The sequence below is a fragment of the Primulina tabacum genome, chromosome 18 (assembly GCF_025594145.1).
Source record: "Primulina tabacum isolate GXHZ01 chromosome 18, ASM2559414v2, whole genome shotgun sequence".
Classification (NCBI taxonomy): domain Eukaryota; kingdom Viridiplantae; phylum Streptophyta; class Magnoliopsida; order Lamiales; family Gesneriaceae; genus Primulina; species Primulina tabacum.
The window spans coordinates 2,311,648-2,322,070 of NC_134567.1; the positions used below are offsets into that span (position 1 = coordinate 2,311,648).

A 10,423-nucleotide genomic window follows, 5' to 3' on the forward strand; every position below is an offset into this window, starting at 1 on the left:
CTCTCACCCTCGATTGACTTGACTTGACTTAGCTTGGCTTGTCATCACATGACATGACTTAACTTAAACTAACAATAACTAAATACATAAAATTATTTATTATTATCTTTTTTCCCCAATGTGGGACAAGTTCTCGATATTTCAAATCTAACTTTAATAATTAGTTTTTTATTTATTCAAAATTGGTTTTGAGAAAATAAATATTCTAACAATATTATTTGAAATGTAGATTTCAATTTTCATCTGAATTTTGAATTTTATCTAATGAATCACGTTAGAATAATTTTTTCTCAATGTTAACTTTTTCATAATTTTATTAAACTTAAATCTAGGTGTTTCAATTAATTCTTTAATTAACATTTGTGAGGCGATTAAATCCCAAATAAATCCAAGACTTCATATCTTGATCCCAAATTTTAAACACTACATTTTATTATTTATTCTACCCTTGTGAGCCATGAACCACACCCGTGGACCCCTGGTTCCAATTTTATTCTTTTAATTCTAAATAATGACCCATAATCGAAGCACCCGAGCCAACTCCTAAATACTCGAGTCATGGTCGAGCTACCTCGAGCCAAACCACCTAAGAACCCTCCTGACCAAGCCCAGACCATAGAACCTAGCCCTAGCTCGCTCAAACTCACCTGAAACTTGACCCAAGTTCTGCATGTGTGTGTGTGTGAGTCTCCCTTGAGTAATAGGACTCCTATCTAGTCTAGGACCCTTCTAGCCCTTAACCACTTGACCCCTCATTACCCTAACCATCCCTTGACCACGCCCAGACCCAGCCCAGACCAGCCCAAGCCCTAGAACCCATGCAGCGAGCCACTAGTTCAGGAACCAGCAGCTACGCTTCTCCCTTGCTCTCTCACGGTTTCCATCTTCTCTCGAGCCAACAGCCAACCAAGCCGCACCAGCCCCTGGCCCGACCCTTGTAGGAACCATCCTGGACCCTTAGAACCTAAGGACTCGACCCCAGCCCCTAAAACCGAATCCACACATAAGCTGCAGAAACACAGCCGAGAAGACCCACTTGACAAGGACTCATGTTTTCTAGCTTATCCATCTACCCAATGATCCAGCCCTTGAACTAGCCCCCTCAGGCACCCTCCTAGGACCCTAACTACTTGACCTAGCCCAGCCAAAGCCCTCTGGCCTAGCCCCTTAACCATCTGCGTGAGCTGCATACCTGCGCCCCTTCCTTGGCTTGCTCTCGGGTGGAGTCCTAGCCCCCAGCCTCTTGTGTGGAGTCCTAGCCCCCAGCCAAATCCAAGCCATGCATCAAACCCTTGAACCCGATCACCCTTGGACACAATAATCATGTTTCGGTTCCAGCTTCTGTTCTTGTGCGTGTGCATGCATATTGTGCATGTTTCTAGGCCCTTCAACTTGAGTAAAACAATCCAATATTATTTCCTAATCATGGCAGCCCCTTAGGTACATGTAAATCATGATTTTTGGATCAAAACACGTGCTTTAAAAATCACCTAAGATGCATCTACGAAAATATTGTAAGGTGCAACTTGTTTTCATGCAATTTCTTGCATAAATACATAATATGGTGTGATGATGAGTAAAAGAAGAATATAGCGTGCGTTTGCGTTTTTAACGCACGATTAAACGTTGACGATTGAAGAACGACGATACGAAGACGATGGCTTGATTTTTCCTTGAAAAGTTTCGATCCTCCTTGTTGAATATGATGTGTGTGCCGTGAGTTTAGAAGAAGAAGGAGTCTTGTGCTTTGTTGGAGGAAGGGGGCGTGACATAATATGGGTTAAGGGGTTGGTTTAGGCTTATTTATAATTAATTAAAACACTAACCATGGATTAGACCCATTAACAATGTTACCTAGGCCCATTAGTGTTTAATTAAAATATTTTGTTTAATAAAATTTGTGAATTTATTAGCTGGATTGTCAATACGTTCGTATTTTTGTTGAAAAACCAACACGGATAAAAATTATGCATCGGTGTATAAAATCACTTCAAAACTCCTTATTTTCAAAAATAAGAGAAATCATCAACCATATTTTAAATAATGAAAACAATTATTTAATAAAAAAATTTATTTTTCAGCCATCGGTATCCGTTCCTCGATCGCAACTCGAATAACCATTAAAATACATTTTAATGCAACTATGTAGAAAAATATATTTTAAACATGTTAATAAGCACAATATAATTAATTTATGCAATTAAAACAATTAATTGAAATACAAAAGGAGTTTAATAACTTGTATGCATGTGATTCGCGTGGACCTTCAAATTTTCGGGATGTTACAACATCATCAAGCCATCACTTGGGTTTTTACGTGTCGGGTTATCATAGGTGCCCATTCGCTCGCCATATCACCCAATCCCTGTAATGTGCATGCCGATCGTACCATGTGCCACGTCACCACATGCCACATCATAATGCCACCACTTCCCATTCGTATAAAGAAAGTATTCCCGTTCAAAGTGCAAAGTGCATAATTAATACGCCCTTTGCATCATGTGCTTGCACGGACTTGGGTCCGATCAGTGCGTTGCACATCTCTCACCCTCGATTGACTTGACTTTGACTTAGCTTGGCTTGGCATCACATGACATGACTTAACTTGAACTAACAATAACTCAATGCATAAAATTATTTATAATTATCTTTTTTTCCCAATGTGAGACAAGTTGTCGATATTTCAAATCTAACTTTAATAATTAATTTTTCATTTATTCAAAATTGGTTTTGAGAAAATAAATATTCTAACAATATATATTTGAAACGTAGATTTCAATTTTCATCTGAATTTTGAATTTTATCCAATGAATCACGTTAGAATAGTTTTTTTCTCAATGTTAATGGACCTCAAACCTATTTTTCCAACATGATCAACATATATGGCCCAATTTGAAAGGGAGTATTGAATGTGGAAATACAAATCTTTATCCGAATAATTAGTAATTACGATGGAGTATTATTTTATTTGAAAGTCTACTTAATCTTCTAGAGATCATAAGACTCTAGTTTGAGTAAACTAGGTACATATATCTTTATAAATTGATATCTTATATCATACCCTGTATGCGTGCCTACGTTTGCTACACGATCATTGAGCCAATTTTTCTTGTGATGCTACCACTTCCCGATAAAATGGAAAATGAATTTCTTACTACTGCCAACGTTATTCACATTGAAAGGAAATTATGCTAACTGTAGAAAGTTACTCTTCATGCAATATATGGTTTCTCATTGACAAATTTGATATTTTATAGAATGACAGGCTACGACTTAAGCATGATTTTAGTATGGTTTCAATACTTTTTTTTATTTATTTCATCCCTCGAGTTAAAATAATGTGTAGCATATTGCTTTTCTATATTTATATATATAATTTAAAACAAATTCTTCCCCAAGATTGAGAATTTTTTAGTTATGTCGATGGGATGATACATTGCGCCACCAAATGTAAATCATCTGCTAAGCAATCAACATTTTACACCAGTGTGTCTCCCATATTTTGAAGTGATGATATCAGTTGCACCGGTTGAAGATCGTCAAGTGCGGTAAAGAATTTGCTACTATGGTATTGACACAAGACTTTAGCTTTCAAGGGAAAAAATGGATTTAATTTGGATACAATAATTTTGAAATAATTTCAAGAGTCCAATAGAAAATTAATTTAATTCAATATATATATATATATATAACTGCGCACTTTTTTGTTCATCATCAATGAAGATTATGATATATAAAAGACGCATATATTGACTATTTATTTCTCTTATTTATTGGAATAATGGTGTATGTTTTTGCTATTCAAGCTGCTTACCAAATAGATAGTCGAAGAATGTAAACCCTCTGGTAAAGAATTCTTTCTCTGTTACTTCTGACATATGAAAGTAGAGTAACCTGCAAATTTTATGATATTTTAAATCATGAAAAGAGGCTTGAAAATATTAGGAATAAATTAAACGAGACAAAAATAGTGGGATTTTTGTGACAATACCTGAATTTATATGTCAACCAATAAGGTTATGACAAGTTTTATCACAAGGATAGGCACAGTCAATCGTCTTGCTTACGTTTCTACTGAAGTACCAATCGCCCACAGCTTCTGCAATGGTCTGTAAAATAGTCCAGAATATGTATTCACGAAGGAATTGCGAAATGCTACGTATACAAGTTCAAAATAAAAGGATGCTTAGCCATGATTTTGAGCGTCGACAATGGGAAGTAATCACGTAATCGAACGCTGTTACGAGTCTCACTCAACAAGGAACAAGGAGTTCTACTTAAAAATTTGAAATATATGTAACTGTAAAATATGTCTGGTTAGTTGAGCTTACTTAATAAACTTAAGAGTGACATTTGGAAGTGTTATGAGCAGGTGTCCAACGAACCAACATGTGGTTTAGGCTTTTTATTGACTCTAATGTAAAACGATTTTTATTTTAATAATATTTTACAATTTTATCCAATTATAACATTATGTTTTACCTGTATACTCATGCAACCTGCATAGATAAAGTCCTTGAATATACAATGGGTACATGAGGTCTGCCTCTCAACGTAAGATCATGAAACTCATTAGGAAGCGTACTGTATATTCTAAACAGTTTCCTAATCGAATCAGCTGCCTAAAAAATGATAAAGATAGCTTGAACTTGAAACTAGTATATGTGATGTAAACGTCATGTTTCATTGGTAATAACATGGGATATTCGTTCATACATATGAGTTATCATATGATGATGCACTAAACAACCCTTTTTCGGACTGTCCAAGTGGTTTTCACTTATCGAGTGAAATAGTCTGTGGTTATGGTTGTACAACATTAGTCCTTTGATCTGAGAGAATGTAGAGTCTCTATGTAATATCCCGAAAATTTGAAGGTCCATGTAAACCACATGCATGCAAGTTATTAAATTTTTTTATTTTATTAAATTGTTTTAATGCATTAAATGCATGTTTATTTCATAAATATGCAGTTTTAATTTTTGGTTTGTAAAAGTTTCATGCATTAGGGTTTTAAGTTGCATTTCGCGCTTGAACGAGTAACGGAGACTGTGGATAATAAGGAAAAATATTTTTATTGAATAATAAATTTTAATTAATTAATACGAAGTGTTTTAAGGGATAATTTCGAAAATCGGGCCTTGGTGGGTATTTTTACTCGCCGGGTCGTATTTTTAACCGATACGCAAGTTTTAGCGAATCAGAGGACTTTTTGAGGGCTCGGACAATATTTTCAAAACCGTACCTAAACGAAATATTTTTCGGGAATGTGTTTGAACTTGATGGGTTTATTGTATTGATTAATAGGCTCAAAACCCTTTTAATCCATTTAAACTTTTGTTTAGGGTCCCATTAGCAACTTAATTACCGATCTGAACTAAAACCTAAACCTAATTTTTAATCATTGGCTGCCCACTTCTATTTCCCATCAGGTATTCTCACGTGAAAACAACAGCTCCTCTCCTTCTTTCAGCAAGCAAAGTCACGGCCCCTTATATTTTCAAGAAAAAACTTCTTCCCCGCTTCTCCAGTTCACGTCCTACGCGCATATCTTCGAGTTTTCGAGCATATAAACGTAAAGGCACGCCCAAAATCTCGTTTTTCTCATCATTCACATCATAATATGTTGGTTTGTGTGTTTATGTATGAGAAATCTTTTGATCTATTATATGGTATCGTTTTTGCATAGTTTTGACATGAAATACACCTACACTTTGATGCAATTCACGTTTTCTTGACTTCTTGTGAAAGGGACTGCCGGTTTGAGGTGTTAGAGGGCTGTATATGTTGGGAGTTAAGGTGTCAAGGGGCTTGAGTGACGAGTTAGTCACGTTTTGGTGAGGGCCAATCGGTCTTATCGAGGGAGATATGATTTTTATCGTAAAATCACACAAGCTGTGAAATTTCTGTGTCACCCGTCACCCTCTGTTATTTAGAATTCTACGACCTATTGGTTGATTTTCTGGAAATGTGTTCAACATATGATTTATAGCACTCTGTATTATCTTCGATTCGATAGCAAATTCGTAATTTTCTGATAAAAAACGAGAGAGATATGATTTTTATCGTAAAACCACACAAGCTGTGAAATTTCTGTGTCACAAAACTCGTCACCCTCTGTTATTTCGAATTTTGCGACTTATAGGTTGGTTTTCTGGAAATGTGTTCAACATATGATTTGGAACACTCTGTGTTATATTTGATTCGATAGCAAATTCGTAAGTTTCTGATAAGAAACGAGGGAAATATGATTTTTATCGTAAACTTGCTCAAACTGTGAAATTGTTCATGTTTTTCAGGTTTTCACAAGTTTCGAGAGTAGGCTCAGCCAAGGAGGGCTGAACCAGGCCATAGTGTGGTCCAGGAGGGTCCAGAGGTGGGCTAGGAAGAGTTGGTCCAGGTCTGGTCCCCATTGGTTTGGTCTAGGGTCGACAATTCGAGGGTTTAGTGCACTAGGGTTCGGCTCGCTTTGGTGCAGAAAAATTCAGCAACTTTCAGGTGCTTTTCGAAGGTCTTAAGTGGGCTGGTCTAGGTGGTTTAAGGGCTGGTAGGGTATGGTTGAGGCATGGTTTAAGCTTGGAGAGATTTGATTCTGTTTCGGGTTGATTCGGGTTAAAACCGAGACCCCGTTCCAAGTTTTAAAACGATTCGTGTAAGTTTTGAATCGGGCACGAGTTTACATCTAAGAAACGCTTAGAAATATGTTTTGAGGTGTTTTGAGGAGTTTGGTAGGTTTCAGGTTGAAATTTTGAGGTCCAGGGATAAAACGGTCATTTTCGGTTTCCAGGGTCAAAAAGGTCATTTTGCACCGGGGTCGAGTTAGAAGTCCTGACAGCATCCTAAACACGATTTTACATGTTTTTAAATGTTTATGATATCATGAATATGACCTTATTACGTAAATATGAAAATACGTTGCATGCTTGATTTTAAGAAAATTTACGTATATTCATGATTTTATTAAGTGATGAATATGATGACATGTTTTGAATGATGGGATTTTGTTGTGACTAATACGATGATATAATGACATGTAAGGCCAAGACTCAGTGGACGGGTAATGATGTCGCCGATGTCCCTGCCGCCGGGTACCACGGTTACACGTAGATGGATCCATCGACTAACACGATGATACGAAAGTCACAACTAATGAACGAAATTCAATTAAAAGAAATGAACACGTATATGATGTTATGTTGAGATATGTTTTGATATGTATGTTTTATTATGTTTACGTTTACGCTTTAAAGATTATGAAATGTTTTTATTACGATACTTTTCACTGTTGCATATTATGTATATGTACTCGTTATTAATGATACAGGTGTGTTGAGTCTTTAGACTCACTAGATGTGAATGATGCAGGTGAGCATATCGATGAGGAGGCTGGAGGTGCCGAATTCTGAGTAGACAGGGCTTGCTGTGCGCACATGACCCGAGGACCATATCTTCCGCGCATCACGTTTTTTATGAGTTTTGAGTAGACATGATCAGTTTATACGTTTGTTATGATATGTTGATGATTTTCAGGATTTTTTTACTCGTTTTAGTCTTACACCCTTGATCAATGGCCGAGTTGGCAAATTTTTAATCTGCAGTATTTTATTTGTCATTTGATTACGATTATTTTTAAAAGGCGTATTTTTCAGCATTGTTGCATGCATGCATAAAAGTAATTTTCGAGAGTTTCTTAAAAAAAAATCTAGCAGTATTTAAAACATTAGATGTTTCACTCTACGTACTAGCATGCACTTTGATCCGTTTATCGACTTCATTGAGGATCATCAGGTGGTGGGATTAGGTGTAATTTCGAAATACGTAAGAGCAAATGCATTGTAGTCAAGGATTCACCGTTTGCCTCCGAGTTAAGATCTTCTATGTGATCTAATGAGTTAATAGTGTCAGGAGTTTCTGGCCAGAACAAGAAATGTATTTTAGGAAATGTGTTTTTCTAGTTACACATACCATATCACTATTAGTAGTCAAAGATAAATCTCATCGTTATCGAATTAATATGCAACTCTTGATATACTAATAGTTACAGATTCGATCATGATATATGATTTGAAAGGACCGTACTGTATACTAATCATAACTTAAGGTTCTTGCAGGCAATATCAATTATACCTAGGGGATTATAAGGCGATGCTACTAGACGCTCTTACGATGATTCGATGGATGCAATCAGAAATGAGTTCTGACATTCTTGATCAAGTAGTTGACGAAAAGAATTGGGCTAATTAGAGTAAGCTCGAATAAGAATAAATGTTATTTTGAATCAAATGCAGATGTGAATTCACGGCTAGCTGTATCTCTAAACTATTGAGGATCACACAAGTATCGGATTCTATGTTCCCGTTGAGAAAGTCAAAGTTCAAGGAGTTGAATTTGACGACTATAGTTTGATTGAGATAAAACAAAATTCTTATAAAGGAGTTTATAAGTTGAATCCATAGGATTGAAGAAATTGAAGTTTGCTTAATAACTAATTAAGGAAGGAGAGTAGAACAATTTGTTTTGGTGAAGTAATGTTCACTAAACTGGTAGCTGCCCAATATGGTAAGTGAAAATTTTGATCTTCGAAATTTTCAAATTTAATTATATGAACAAGAATTTTATCCTAGACACATCGGCTCTGTCATATCGTTGATCGAGGTTATAATGAATTCAGAATCATTTATTTGATTAATTTAGAATTTACTGATTAAGTGACGGTACTAGTAGTAGGTGACTACTAATATGTACAAATTCTCATAAAATGTATTAGAGGAGTCTAGAATTAATTAACTAATTGGCTAATTATATAAATTAAATAATGATTATTTAATTAATTTAATTAATATGTTTATGCATGTATTAAATGTGTATGTGTAAATATATTAATGTTTATATATACATTTTATATAGAGACATAAAATATGTGTATATATAATATAGTAGGTCTCTTGTGAGACGGTCTCACGAATCTTTATCTGTGAGATGGGTCAACCCTACCGATATTCACAATAAAAAGTAATACTTTAGCATAAAAAGTAATACTTTTTCATGGATGACCCAAATAAGAGACTCATCTCATAAAATACAACCCGTGAGACCGTCTCACACAAGTTTTTGTTTATATAATATTAATATATCATGCATTATCAGAAGTTGATAAAAATATAATATAATAATAATATGAGAATTTTACTTAATGAAAACTAAGAGTCTTGGTGAGACAAAGATAAGGAGTCCTGGGAGATGGATTCCTGATCACACTCTATAAATATATAATGAGGGGCATAAAGTATGAGAGTTTTTGCACACAAAACAAGCACAAAAATTCCCATAACCTCAAACTCTCGGCCGCTACCATCAATTGAAGGAGAAAAGAACTCACGGCCATGTTGAATTGATGAAAAATAAGCAAATCAATACACGTAAACCATTTTTGGATTATTGAGTTAATTAGCTTCAATTACTCATTGAATAAGAATCAATAAGCTTCCACCAAGAAAAGCCACGGCCACTTGAAGGAATTTTATATAAAATTTCGGCCAAGCATTTTTTTCCACCTGATGCCTCCGACGCTGTACTGATTCCGGATTTTGGAAATTCGGATATAACAGTCACAACACAAATTTGTTTGCGATTACTAATGCAATCCAAACAAGAAAAACAGTCTTTGATTGTGGACTTAATTTGATGATCAAAAGGCGGAGATCCGTTCGAATGGAAATACAAGAAGGATCATCTCCGCTAATCTCGGATTGGTTGGAGTCCAGCATATTATACGCACAGGTATAAAAATTAAAACATCCTATGGATGTTAAATACATATACGATGCCAAATGACAGTTTTGAACGTCGAAACCAAATTTTATAACTTTCGCTGCACATTGGGTGCGAGAAAACAATACACCAATAGAAAGAACTTTCTTTTCTGTCCTACTAATGTTTGCCGTGGTTTACTACATGTTGACCGTGGTGTACGTGAACCTAGTCGCATTGTATCCGAAGTTTGTTATTTTCTTTCGTCTATCAGACATGTGTTCTGACTTGACTGTCACCTAAGACGTATCAACCTATGCTACACCTGAAAAAACATTTTCTGTGCGCACAGCATGCAGCGTATGATAAATAATGTGACTGGATCCTAGATAAAATACACGAGTGACCTATATATTCTAAGGTATATGCTCCACTAAAAAAGTTTATCATGGTGTCTCATGATAGCCTTACCATTGACCATATAAAAGTCCTAGCTTGCAGCAGATTAGGATACTTTTGCCATGATGTTACTTCGAGTCGGTGAATAATATAGGTTGGCGAAGATTCAACCAAATTAAAGTAAAAGTAGTCCCAGTAACATCAAACACTGACACAAAAAATTGGAAAAGTTGCTAATTCAAACTAAGAGAGAAGCCAAAATGAGTTTCTGTAC

General features: G+C 35.5%; 1 long non-coding RNA gene across 1 annotated transcript; it reads right to left on the reverse strand.

Annotated features, from left to right (window-relative positions):
* Positions 1-3,284: 3,284 nt before the first annotated feature.
* On the reverse strand, positions 3,285-4,023 carry LOC142532733 (uncharacterized). Its single transcript, XR_012816600.1, has 3 exons — positions 3,992-4,023; positions 3,815-3,894; positions 3,285-3,563 (listed from the first exon to the last, which is right to left on the reverse strand). It is a non-coding gene; the product is annotated as an uncharacterized LOC142532733 (long non-coding RNA).
* Positions 4,024-10,423: the final 6,400 nt, after the last annotated feature.